Genomic DNA, 14,369 nt, shown 5'->3' with positions numbered 1-14,369 from the left:
GGCGCGGGGGCCTTAGGGCAGCGGCTAGGAGCGGGATGGGCTCAGGAGCCCCGGGCGCACTGTGGGCATTCAGCCGACTCCACCTCCTCCTGCTCCTCCTGGGGCACAGCTGGCTTCCATGGGGAGCCCGGGGGTGGGGCTGAGGGCTTGAGGAGCCCCCCGGACAGGGTGGGAGCCGGGGCGGGGGAGCTAAGCGCTCCCCCGAGACTGGGTGGTTGCCGGCCTCTCCGCTGTCTCTGCTTCTCCCTCCGCAACGCTTCTGTCACTTTCCTCTCTGTGAAACCGGGAACCCCTGGCTGGCTAGCCCAGCTGGCCAAGGCGCCACGCCCCCACATCAATATTCACAATAATTTAATATTAATGAGAAGAGGGCGTGGCTCAAGGAATCCTCTCTCATTTTTTAAAGAGACATCTGCAACTTCGTCTTCCTTAGTCATCTGTCTTCTCTGAATGCTCAAGGTGGGGGCTTAAAACAACAATAATCCTGGAACCGATAACAGTGTTCCTGGAACATTGGCATTTTGTTAAAGTTTCACCAAGCACTGTCCCATAAATTGATGAGGAAGCTATTTCCATCCTTCCAGCCTTATGCTAAAACCTGCACCAAACCCAGTCAGGGAATTCCATTTCACAGTCGCCTCAACAGATCTCCCCTCAACGGGGGAGATTTTCAGCTTTTTAAAAATTTTATTTATTTATTTATTATTATTAGTTTTTGATATGGAGTTTCGCTCTTTTTGCCCAGGCTGGAGGGCAATGATGTGATCTCGGCTCACTGCAACCTCTGCCTCCCATGTTCAAGCGATTCTTCTGCCTCAGCCTCCCGAGTACCTGGAATTACAGGCGCGCCCCACCACATCCAGCTAATTTTTGTATTTTTAGTAGGGACAGGGTTTCACCATGTTGGCCAGACTGGTCTCGAACTCCTGACCTCAGGTGATCCGCCCAACTTGGCCGCCCAAAGTGCTGGGATCACAGGTGTGAGCCAGCACGCCTGGCCGATTTTCAGCTTGTAACTCTCATTTCTCATCTCACATGTGTCTTTCTTCAGGAAGCCTTCTCTGAATCCCCAGGCTGGGGCAGTTACCAATGGTATACACCCACAGGGTATCATGTGCTCACCTCTGCTGTTTCCAGTCTCATGTGGTATTGTCTTTGTTTGCTCACGTTGCTTGTGTCTGTGACCCCACTGAGCTGTGAGACTGCTCAGGGCAAGGACTGTCCCCAGCTTCCCTGTGTGTGAAGGGCTGGGTGAACAGCCAGAGATAGGAGAGTACCCCTCTTCTCCTTGATAGTCAAGTCCCTCCCCAACCCTCAATGGTTCTGAAGAGGAAGAAGTTGGAAAACAGTGGTTCTGGAATCTGAATGAGCCAAGGTGCTGGCTGGCTGCACACTCCACAGTCACCAGACACTTCCGGGGCCCCGGGATCCATTACCTAAGTGACTTGCTCCTGGGTACAAACTTAATCTCTCAAAAGGGCTGATAACAATCGCCAAGCACCTGAACAAATGGAGGTGGTTCAGAAAGGCACTCCCTCAGAGGGCTGGGCACACTGTTTCCTGACCAGAAGTCATTAATAAGATTAAGTGTGTCCTCCCTGTCTGGGACACTTAATTAGCTCAGGAACCAAAAGGCCTTTAAGAAGTAGAGATGTCATTACAGCTAAGCCATGGATGTCACTAAAATTGCTCTCAGCTCCAGGTGGGAGAAGGGCTCATACCAAGGCTGAGACAGCAGTTGTTTGCTTGCCTGGCAGGCGGGCAGGCACGTGGCTTTTCCCCACCTTATGATCTAGTTGACATAGTTCTGGAGAGTGAAGTTCTGACCTTCCAGGCTGTCACATGACTATTAGCTCCAAGGCCTCCTGGAGAATTTGTTCTTGAGAAGTCGGATTATAACCCATACTCTGGGGACCAGTTCACCAGCCATGCACCTCTGAGAAGTAAGGCTGGGCCAAAAAGAAATCAATTCACTTTCACAACAGTGGCGGGTAGAATTAAGGTGCTGGGACCATGGTGTCTTCCCCAAATGTGTCATATCTGGCCAAATGGGGACCATTCAAACACTGGGATGCGCTGATACTTCTGAGAGGGAGGGGAGGGGTCTCTGGCTGGGTGAACAGGCCAGGCTGTCGTGAGTGAGCTCCAGCAGCAGGTGTCTGGAGTCCTGGCTACTGAGCTGGAGTCCCTGCAGGCCCCCAGGAGGAGCAAAAGTGGCCCCCTGCCTGAGGTTGGCTGGAAATTGTGCCTGTGTTCCTCCCAGCCTGCTCTGTAATTAGAGACACAGGTACCATTTAAGTGATTGGGGAAGATTATATAGTTTTAGATAAGTAGGATTAGAGTGTCCTCTCTTTCCTTATTCTTACCCAGGTGAACACCCCAGGAAACCATTGAAAATAATCCTGGGGAGACATTCTGGTTCCGGCAGCTTCTGCGGAGTCTGAGAGGCGGAATCTCCCAAGAGAAATCCTGGGGAAACGGGTGGCAGGGGGAGGAGGGAGACCAGGCATTGTAGAGCCGGGCACACAGAGGAGTGTGATCATTTTCTTTCCGGAGTGAAGAGGATGGCAAAGTCCAGCAGAGATGAGGATGATTGCAGATTTATTCACACATTCTGTAAGCATTATTGAGTACCTACTGTGACTGTTTCCCAGACCAGGCACTGGAGACACAGCGGTGATTAAGAACCTAGATCCCAGAGTAAATGTAGTTGCACAGAGGTGGGTGGGTGGGTGGAGGAAAGTATGGGTAAAAAGAATGTTAGGAAGATGATTTCAGAGTGTGGTAAGGACTATGAAAAAATAAAATAGTGTGATGTGACCCTGTGGGTAAGGAAGGCCTCTCTGAACAGGCCACATGTGAACTGAGAACTGAATCAAGAACTGGGGTCATTTATGGGGCAAAATGCAGGGAAAAGCATGCTAGGCAGAGGGAACAGCAAGTAGAAGAGAAAGAGGAGGAAGACCGGACTGGGAAGAACAGGCAGTGGCACAGGAGTGAGATGATGAGGGTGAAAACCCAATGCCCTACACAAACCCGGTACTTATGGCCACACTGAAGCCCAGGCTCTATTCTGTGCCAGGACTGGAAAGAACTCTGCCCACCTGAAGTTTTCTGTAGGGTGTGGTTGGCCGCGCATCCCTTCTCCTTTGTCTATTAAAGATTTTCCAGGAGACAAAATGAGATGTCTCCCTGGGTCTTAAGTCTGCCTTCTGACCCAGCAAGGAGGGTTTGCTCCCTCTCTCCCAGTTCTTGGGCCTGGTCCCACAAACCAACCCCCCACCCAGGCCCCTCCTCTACATCCGAAGGAGTTAGGGGATGGAGGCCAATGTTGGCTCTGCAAACACGACCTCCACAGGCCCAAATACTGCGGGTCCGAGAGGCACTGATGGCAGCCCCTTCTCTGATGGGCTCAGGAACACCTGGTTGCTGCTCTCCACGAGCTGTTCCAACTGCGAAGCAAAAGCTTCATGTGTAAAGACATCCCAACGCAGTCAGTGACGCACAGGAGAAAGAGGACAGAGATAAGCTTCTTGCCTGTTCCAGACACTGAAGATCAGGCAGAGAGAGAGGCTCCTGCCAGGCTGAGCTGTGAGTAGAATGGTGTGTGTGTGTGTGTGTGTGTGTGTGTGTAGAGCCACTGCCCTTCGCTGGGTCTCAGTTTCCATAGCTATAAAATGGGCGAGGTGTTGATGCCCTCTAGGGTTTCATCCTCTCCAAGGATCTTCCAAAGTTCCCTTTCCAGGACAGGGCCTAGGGAGCAGGCGTAGGGGTCGGGGGAGTGTGAACGGCCTCCCTGCTCAGGAGGCCTGGCACTTTGATTTTCCAGGCTTCTGCCCAGAGCCTCCAGGAGGGTGCAAAGCTGATGTTTACACTCGGTAGGCAGGCCCTGGGTGGTGGTAATAAGGTCACCCAAAGTAAACCTGTCTTGTTTGCCTGGGTTGTAAAGGGAAAAATGCTTTGGCACACTCTAACAGGAACTTCTGAGAAATGAAAACATATTCATCCTGGAGATTAAACTGACTTCCGGGGTGCAGACGGGGCCCTTTGTTCTCTTGCAGCTCCCTAAAATGGGCTGCATGGCTGCTTTCCCTGTACCCCCCACTGGAGCTGGACATGGAGCCTGAGGTGGCACCTTGCCAGGTACAGGGTGGGTTTCAGAACCCCAACTCTCACTCAGTTTAGGTCTCTACTTTCCACCCCTTTGGCCTGTGATCCCTTCCCACCCAACCCTGACCATAAAAATACCGGACGCTTATTAGTACTTGCTCTGTGCCAGGCACTAAATACTTTATATTATCTTGTTTAATTCTTGGAACAAGCTTGTGAGATAAGTACCGTCTTTCACTGATTCTGAGATGCACATTTCTTCGCCTGTTTTAACATCTCTGAAGTCAGAATGTGTCCTATAATCGATGGTATGTCATAGTTTAATGGATGGTGTTTTTTCCTTCCTGAAGTACATAAAATAATGGTGTATCATGTAATTGGTGACACCTTAGAATCGGCATAATATTATTATCATCCCCAATCTGCAGATGAGAAAACCAAGGCTCAGAGAGTTTGTATGACTTGCCACTTCTTTGTTTTATGGAGAACCAAGGCCTGGGGCCATCAGAGGCTTGCCTTAGGTCACCCAGCCTCATGAGGCAGAGATAGGACTGAAACCAGGGCCTCCCTGCTCCGCACCCGGAGCCCTTTCCACTCACCCCAGATGAACTGAATTTGCTCACTGGGGAGAGGCAGGAGCTGAGGGGAGGGCCTTCCTCCAGGGCCTTCCATAGCAGCGGGTGAATCACCAACCACCCTGCCTTGGAGAAAGGCCTTAAGATAGATTTTTTTTCCTCTTTAAATTCTCTGAAGACTGAAGTTCCTTAAGGACTAAGAAAACACTTGCCTCCCTTCCAGCTCCTTTTCCTGGTAATTATTTTTGCTTCTTTTCCCTGAATTTCTGCTCTGCCGTCCCATCTTTGGACTGGAAGCGGGCCCGCCCCTTGGCCCTCTGTCTGCCTGCCATCTGGGAAACAGCTCCACCCGCTTCCTGCTTTGCTCTCCTCCTGTTCTCAAGTCACCCTTCGCCCCTCCAGCCTGAATCACCTGCTCCAACTCCGCTTCTAGACATCTCTAGAACGCAGCCACCTGGCTCCCTCCCCAGAGGACACACACTCAGACATCCCACCGCCCTCCATCTCCCTTGCTCTTAAAGTCTCCAGTAATGGGAGAGAAACCAACAAAGCCACTTGTTTCCTCCTGCCTTGAGTCCTCATATTGTTGGGGACACTCCCCTACAAATCCTGCCCCACCTAGGGCTGGCAGAGCTGGAACTATGGGGCTAACAGGAAGGGCAGGGGCACGGAAAGTTGGAGGCCTGACTCCGCCTAAGACCTCCTGCTCTTGCAAAGCCCTTATCCCCTCAACCCGCTGTGAGCCTCAGATTCCCCAACCTCCAAGGCTGGTGAGACTGAAGTAGCTTGTCTCCCGGAAGGTGGGAGGCAGCATCAGGCATTTAAATCAAAGCCTTTGCTAAAATGCATCCAGTCACCATGTGGTTCACTGGGGACTGATAACAGTCAAGGTTAAGCCAGAGCCTCAGATTCTTCCCTGGAAAATGAGGGTCTTAGCTTGGTCTCTGAAATTCCATCCTCCCAGCTCTGAAATGCTATGATTCTGTCTCCCTCTGCCCAGAAAGCAAATATGGCCTTTGTGTGTGAGGAGTCTGAGTGTCCCCTGGCAGCGATTGGCTGGGAGCTAGGTGTGCATACAGCCCCTCCCTCCCCGAGGGTGTCTGGAGGTGTGAATCTAAGTGTGGGGTTCCACATTTGCACATGTATCTACGCCAGCTCACACCTAGGGGCAGGCCACCTCTCTGTGTGCATCCATGCCAGCGCGTGCGGCTGCAAATCTGGTTTCCATCTTCTCCCAGTAGGCAGCAGGGCTGGGGGAGACTGAGTGGAATATTAATTGTGCTCTTGCACGTGGCCCAGCTCCATGAATGCGGTGGTCGAAGGGAGCAGCCTGGAGCTATTCGGGGAATGAGGGAGAAGCCACAGGAGCAGGGCTCCCTGGGGCTTAAAGCCATGCTGGGGAGGAGGCAGAGGCTGAGACCCAGAAGGGTGGGTGGCAGTGGGAGGGGGAGAGCTTCTGAGGCCAAGGATCTGGGGACAGCAGGGAAGACACCAGCTAGGTGGAGGGCGATTCCCACGTTTGCCTAACCCAGGTGTCTGATAAATGTTTGCTGAATGATTGAAGAGCCGAATCCTCACATGCCTGTGAGATCCACGGATATCCCTTTCCTGGGAGCAGACAGAGTAGGAGAGTAGGAGGAAGGATAGAAATGGGTACATATTAAATGCCTACTGTATGCCAGCCACTCTAGGTGGCACTATCAAACATTTCATTTTATTTCAGACTCACAAAGACCCTGGGAGATAGTATCATCCCCACGTGGGGAGGGGCCCACTACACACATATCTTCCACCTCCACCGGCCATCTTGCCCCCTTAGGAGGGTCTGGGGAAGCGTCTTTTCTTTTACTTCAGGGTCCATCAAAGCTGGCTGCCTCTGAGAGGCAGGCCTATCTTTAACTTAATGGACACTCTAGGTTTTGTAGTTCATTGCATTGCCTTCTTTACTTGGCCATGAGGAAGCTCAGAGATGAATTTGCTGAGGTCCACCTCTTGCAACAGAGTCTTGTGGAGGTTCATTTCACACACTAACTGCAGCCTGCCTTCATCTTATGTTTGTTTCCCCTTCCTCCATATCCTTTTTCCTCTATTAACAACCATTGAATTCCACTGTCTGTAGAATTTCTCAAATGCCTTTAGAAGGGAGACAGAAACACACACATATTTTTGCCTTTATCGGTGAAGCGAGTGAGGCTCAGAGAGGTTATGTTATTTGTCTAAGGTTACATAGTCATTAAGCGGGAGTATTGGAAATTTGATCTGGCCTCCGACTTCATCTTTCTGCTGCGTCAGACTCTGGGACTGGATCAACTGCATAGTAACCGGGGGGAGTGGGTGTTTCCTCAGTGTTGGGAGGAGGCTGAGGCCTTTGCAGACTCAGACTTTACCTCCCACCGGCCCTCACCCAGGCTCCTCTTTTTGAGGAGCAGGTCCAGGTGGGGGCTTCCATCCTTTGTCATGCACAGAGGGGGGCCCTGTGGGCCATCCTCAGGGACCAGCCCCAGCCTCTGTGGCTGAGCAGAACAAACAGAAATCCAGCAGGCTCGGCCTTGGCAGTCACTGGTAAAGCAAATATCTATTCCAGGTGCTCTGAGGAACATTTCAGGAGCCTCCAGAACTGAAGGGTGGACCAACTCTGGAGAAAAATGAATGGATGTAGGCCCAGAGGAGCCAAATTTTTTTCCTTGACTTTATGGGAAGCAAGCACCAAGTGTCCACGGATCAGGGTGAGGGGCCCCGGGGGTGTGTATTCTGCAACCCAGTCCCTCGATGTGTCCCTTCAGACCAGCCCATCAGGATTCTCTCTCTTCTGGAATGAAGACTTAAGGTTTCGTGAGGAGGCTTTACGTGTACTCATTTGAGAATTTTTTTGAGATGGAATCCCCCTCTGTTGTCCATGCTGGAGTGCAGTGGTGAGTACTCAGCTCACTGCAACCTCCACTTCCTGGGTTCAAGTGATTCTCCTGCCTCAGCCTCCCGAGTAGGTGGGATTACAGGTGTGCACCACCATGCTCAGCTAATTTTCATGTTTTTAGTAGAGACAGCGTTTCACTATGTTGGCCAGGCTGGTCTTGAACTCCTGGCCTCGAGTGATCTGCCTGCCTTGGCCTCCCAAAGTGCTGGGATTATAGCACTTTCTTGTAGGAGCTGGTATTACACACGTACCCCACAAACCTGGGGACCTCCAGGGAAGACACAGAGAATGAATCTCATCTAGAGCAGAAGCGAAGGTCGTTGTTCTGAGGGCTGCAGCTGGAAGTGCCTCAGAGAATGACAATCTCTGACGACCCAGGGGACACTGGTTGAGAGACACAGAGCCAGTGACAAAAGACTTTGCTCCTTGCAGGCTGTCCAGTTGAGCCCCAGGGTCTTAAATGTGGGACCCCTTCAAACACCAGCATGCATGCCTTGGAGGAGAAATAATCATAGAAATATACAGTGATTTTCACAAATTGCCATTTATTGGGTCTTGTTGCTTTTCAATGCTCTGGCAGTTTGCAATGCATATCTCAATCTTTTGAATCAATAGAGCTCCTATAAATCAATAACACAAAAACCAACAATCCAATAAAAATATTGGCAAAAAATATGAACAATAAATCTTATATTTTTGTACAATATAGCATTGATCAAGTCCCAGGATCTATGCTAAACATATCCTATGAGTTTTCTTTTTTTTTTTTTTTGAATTTTTGTTGGTGCCAAGATGAGTTTCCTCATTTACACCTTACCATAACCCTTGGAGGCAGGTACTACGATTACTCTGTTTTATTAAGGCCCAGAGAGATAAAGTAACTTGCCCAAGGTCACACAATTACTTGGTCTGACTTCATAGTTCATGACCTGGAGGCACGAGTTGAGATGGCAGGACCATTTACTGGAATCCAGGGACTCAGGAAAACCTGGTGGGAACGAGAGAGGGAAAGCGACAGAGGGACAGCCGGCTGAAGTAGAAGCACATTTACCCAGGAACGTGGGAAGAATCCAAGAATCCCCAGTCCTAGTAGAAGTTTGTGTGTGTGTGTCTTTTTCAATTTCTTGAATAGATAATGCATTCAGATGGCTTAAAAAAATAAAAAAAGAGTACAACAAAAAGCAATCCTCCCATCTCTGCATCCTATATCCTAACCACTAAGTTCCCACCCTTTAACTAACATGTAATCAATTTTATTACTTTCTTGGGCATCCTTCTATGGCGTGTGTGTGTGTGTGTGTAGATATTTCTCTCTCTCTCTCTCTTTTTTTTTTTTTTTTTTGAGATGGAGTCTTGCTCTGTCACCTAGGCTGGAGTGCAGTGGCGTGATCTCAGCTCACTGCAAGCTCTGCCTCCTGGGTTCATGCCATTCTCCTGCCTCAGCCTCCCCAGCAGCTGGGGCAACAGGTGCATGCTGCCACGTCTGGCTAAATTTTTTTTGGTATTTTTAGTAGAGACACAGTTTCACCGTGTTAGCCAGGATGGTCTCGATCTCCTAACCTTGTGATCCGCCTGCCTCGGCCTCCCAAAGTGTGGGTATTACAGGCGTAAGCCACTGCGCCTGGCCTTTTTTTTTTTTTTTTTTTAGAGACAAGGTCTTTCTCTGTCACCCAGGCTAGAGTGCAGGGTGCAGCCACAGCTCACAGCAGCCTCAGGGACTCAATCAATCCTTCTGCTTCAGCCTCCTGAGTAGTTGAGCACTACAGGTGTGCCCAGATAACTTTTTAATTTTTTGTAGAGACAGGGTCTCACTAGGTTGCCCAGACTGGTCTTGAACCCCTGGCCCCAGCTGATTATCCTGCCTTGCCTCCCAAAGTGCTGGGACTATCAGGCATGCACCACAATACCAGGACTCTCTCTCTCTCTTTTTAAATCAAAAAGTATTATACACGCTGTTCTGCATCCTTTTCCCCCACTTAATCTATTTTCAAGATCTTCCTGTATTAGCACACAGAGAACTTCCTCATCCTTTGTATGATTGTATGAATGTACCATCATTTATTTACCTGTTCCTAATTTATGGACAATTGGATTGTTTCTAGTTTTTTTTACTATAACAAACAGTGCTGCAAAGATAGGCTTGTTCAAGCACTGCATACAGGATAAATTCTCAGAAGCAGGATTCCCGGGTCAAAGAGAACATGCATTTGTAACGTTGGTAGGTATTCTCAAATATCTTGTACCAATTTACACTCCCATCAGCAATAGATGACATTGCTGGTTGTTCTACAGTCTCTCAAAGAGAGGATATTATCAAACTTTTGAAATTTTCTTTTCTTTTCTTTTTTCTTGAGACGGAGTCTCGCTTTGTAGCCCAGGCTGGAGTGCAGTGGTGAGGTCTCGGCTCACTGTAAGCTCTGCCCCCAGGTTCACCTCATTCTCCTGCCTCAGCCTCCAGAGTAGCTGGGACCACAATTACTTAGCCTGGCTAAGTAACTGTATTTTTAGTAGAGACGGGGTTTCACCGTGTTAGCCAGGATGGTCTCGATCTCCTGACCTCGTGATAAGCCCGCCTCAGCCTCCCAAAGTGCAGGGATTACAGGTGTGAGCCACCGTGCCCGGCCTGGAATTTTCTAAACTGATAAATAAGAAATGGTTTCCAGTGTATTTTATTTATTTATTTTTTTGGAGACATGATCTTGCTCTGTCGCCTAGGATGGAGTGCAGCAGCACAGTTATGGCTCACTGTAGCCTTGACCTCCTGGGCTCAAGCAATCCTCCCACCTCAGCTATATGAGTAGCTGGGACTATAGGCATGCACCACCATGCCTAGATAATTTATTATTATTATCTGTAGAGATGAGGTCTCACTATGTTGTCCAGGCTGGTCTCAACTTCTGGCCTTAAGTGATCCTCCTGCCACAGCCTCCGAAAGCGTTGGGATTACATTCATTTACACCTTACCATGTTTAGCAGAGATGGGGTTTTTACCATATTGATCAGGCTGGTCTGGAACTCTTAATCTCAGGTGAGCCACCTGCCTCGGCCTCCCAAAAGTGCTAAGATTACAGGCGTGAGCCACGGCACCCAGCCATAGCCTCCAGTATATTTTAAATTTGCATTTATTTTGAGTAGGATTGAGCATCATTTTAGATGTGTTAGGACAATTTATGTTTCCTTTTCTGTAGACTCTATTCACATTCTTTGACCTTTAAAAATTGGTGGTTGGTCTTATTGATTTCTAGAAGCTAAACTTTATATGTTAGAGATACTGTGATGTGATTTGCAAGGGAAGTGGGGCCAGAATTTGCATCCTCCCTGGGAAAGTCTGTAGAGGTGGATTCTTCCTTATTTCTCTCATCATCTCATGCAAGCCCAACCATCTATTTAAAGAGCATTTATTGGCTGGGCGCAGCGGTTCATGCCTGTAATCCCCAGCACTTTGGGAGGTCAAGGCAGGTGGATCACCTGAGGTTAGGAGTTCCAGAGAAGCCTGACCAGTATGGTAAAACCTCATCTCTACTAAAAATACAAAAATTAGCCATGTGTGGTGGCATGCACCTGTAATCCCAGCTACTTGGGAGGCTGAGATAGGAGAATCACTTCAATCTGGGAGGCGGAGGTTGCAGTGAGCCAAGATCGCGTCACTGCACTCCAGCATGGGCGACAGAGTGAGACTCTGTCCCCCTACCCAAAAATAACAAGTATTAAAAAAAAAAACCAACCAAAGAGCATTTATTGAATACTTCTTGTATGCCAGGCTCAGTGCTGAGGCCCATGAGACCAGAGGTGAATAGACACAGCCCTCCGGCTGCTTGCAATCTAGTGGAGGAGCCAGATCTGCAGTCAGACAGGTTGTAGTACAATGTGAGATAAACTGTAGTTCAGGGATTCAGAATGGGTGCTCCAGGAGCATGGGGGAGGAGGCAGTAGCCTCTGCCTGTCGCAATAGCTCTGACATCCATCTCTACCTGGGGCTGGCTTTGCCCGCCTTCCTTGTCTCTGTGGGTTCAGCCCTCAGGCCCTGATTGCAGAAAAGCTCTGCTTCCAGGAAGATATCTCCCTTGGAACATATTTACAGGGTGCTTACCACATGCCAATCCTTCCTGCACCCATCATGTGTACTCTGCCTCCACCCGGCTTCCTCCCCTGCCCCGCACCGGTCCTCAGCAGGTGCCACTTTCCCTTCCATTGCCTGCCACCTGTTTCGAGTGTGCATTCCCCTGCTGCTTAGAGGGATCGTCAGCTCCTTGCTCACAGGAAGGGAGATTTTCCCTTGGGTCCCCTCCCCTGGGTGCTTGGCATCTGGTGGCATTCGTCAAAGGCTTGTTGGGTGACTGATTGGCTGGTGTTGAGGAAGTCTGAAACCGTGGCTCACCTGAACTGGGATGTATGTGGAGGTGAGAATGGCGCACGTTAGGCACAGGAATGGATGCTGTGCCAAGCTGAAACCCTGGCATCCAGGCCCAACCAGGAAAGGGTTACATTTGCTGGAGTTTTGTGTATGAAATGGCACCAGAAAAAAAAAAAAGTGCAGACTAGCAATTGAGCCCTGTCTCATCCTGGTTCAAATGACATTGTCTGCGCTTCCCCAGCCTCGCCTCCTGCACTAATTACAGACCTTCCCTGGGGAGGAAGACTGGGGCCAGGAGGTCCTCATTACAGGCTCCCTTGCTGGAAAGAGCAAACCCCAATGACCAAACCCAATGACCAAACCAAGTCTCTTGAACAGAGGCCCGGGGCTTCCTATCTTGAGCTCCCTGCTGCCGCCTGGCTGGGAAAGGGTTAAGAAGCTGGCATGGAATGGAGAGATGCTCCAGATTTAATCACAAGGAGCACCCCCTATGCTAACGTGTCCTCCTGGCTCCCCTTGCCGAGGACTGGGCCCCCTTCTCTCCTCTTGCCCCCCAAGATGGCCACTGCCAGGGCTGTGTCAGGGCCTCCCTGCTGTGGTCGCCTGCTGGCTGCCTCTCCCTGTGGCCTTGTGGAGACTGAGCCTTCTTTAATCTTTCATTTATGCTGAGGCCTCACCCCTCCGAGATTGGCTTTGATGTGGGGCCTGCTCTTGGGGAAATCACGGGTTTCTGAGGCCTGGGCTGGGCTCTGCCCACTGCCCCCAGCCCAGGAAGGCCCCAGAGAGAGGTCTCCCACCATCAGGGCCAGACCCAGAGGGTGACCTTGGCAGTCCAGATAAAAGTTTCAGGCCCTGCTGTTCAGGCAGATGGAGGGGCTGCTGCCCACACCCCAAAGTGGAGCAGAGGGCTCAGGAATAAGAGCTTTATGATCACAAATTACTTCTTTTCACACCTGTCTCCCCCATGAGATGGCAAGCACCGAAACAACAATGGCACGAACAATGACAATAAAACAGCGACCATTATTGCGTGTCAACTAAGCTCCCCTGCACCATCTTCCACTTATGACATCATTTAATTCTTTTTTTAATAAGGTTTTTGTTGTGTGTGTGTGTGTGTGTGTGTGTGTTTTGAGACGGAGTCTGTCTCTGTCACCCAGGCTAGAGTGCATTGGCGTGACCTTGACGCATTGCAACCTCCACCTCCTGGGTTCAAGCGATTCTCCTGCCTCAGCCTCCAAAGTAGCTGGGATTACAGGTGCCCACCACCACATCGGCTAATTTTTGTATTTTTAGTAGAGCAGGGTTTTGCCATGTTGGCCAGGCTGGTCTCGAACTCCTAACCTCAAGTGATCTGCCTGCCTCAGACTCCCAAAGTGCTGTGATTACAGGTGTGAGTCACCGCGCCCAGCCAACATAAATTAATTCTTATAACTCTGTGGCTGTATGTATCATTTTAAAGGGGAGGAAAGTGAGGATCATTGATTTATTTGTGTAACAAAAATTTGTTGAGCTCCTACTATGTGCCAGGCAGTGTTCTAGGCAGAGAGGAGTAAACAAAATGGGTGTATCCCTTATGTACTAGTGGGAGGGACAGGTCATTAACAAATGGTCGAATACAGGTAGTATCAGGTTGTGTAATATAGAGACAGTGCTTTGAAGAAGAGTACAGTTGACAGTGACAGGGCCACTGTTTTGGATGCTATGGTCAGGGACTGGCTTTTTTTTCTTTCTTGAGACAGAGTCTCACTCTGTTGCCCAGGCTAGAGTGTAGTGACACAATCACAGCTCACTGCAGCTTCAGCCTCCTGGGCTCAAGCAATTCTCACACCTCAGCCTCCTGAATAGCTGGGACTATAGGCATGTGCCACCATAACTGGCTAATTTTGTTTTGTTCTGTTTTGTTTTTTTGAGAGGGAATCTCGCTCTGTCACCTAGGCTGCAGTGTAGTGGCGCGATCTCAGCTCACTGCAACCTCTGCCTTCTGGCTTTAAGCGATTCTCGTGCCTTAGCCTTCTGAGTAGCTGGGACTACAGGCACAGGCCACCATGCCCAGCTAATTTTTGTATTTTTTAGTAGAGACAGGGTTTTGCCATGTTGGCCAGGCTAGTCTCAAACTCCTGACCTCAAGTGATCCACCCACCTTGGCCCCCCAAAGTGCTGAGATTACAGGTGTGAGCCACCATCCCTGGCCCATGCCTGGCTAATTTTTGTATTTTTTGTAGAGACGGGGTTTCGCCATATTGCCCAGGCTGGTCTTGAACTCCTGGGCTCAAGCCATCCGCCCGCCTCAGTTTCCCAAAGTGCTACGACTACAGGCATAAGCCACTGCATCTGGCCAGGGATGGCCTCTCTGAGAAGCTGGAGACCTGAGTGGCAGGAGGGAGTAAGCCATGTGTCCATCTGGAGAAAGTGC

The sequence above is a fragment of the Colobus angolensis genome, unplaced genomic scaffold (assembly GCF_000951035.1).
Source record: "Colobus angolensis palliatus isolate OR3802 unplaced genomic scaffold, Cang.pa_1.0 Scaffold61, whole genome shotgun sequence".
Taxonomy (NCBI): Eukaryota; Metazoa; Chordata; class Mammalia; order Primates; family Cercopithecidae; genus Colobus; species Colobus angolensis.
Note: the sequence above shows the minus strand (reverse complement) of the source record.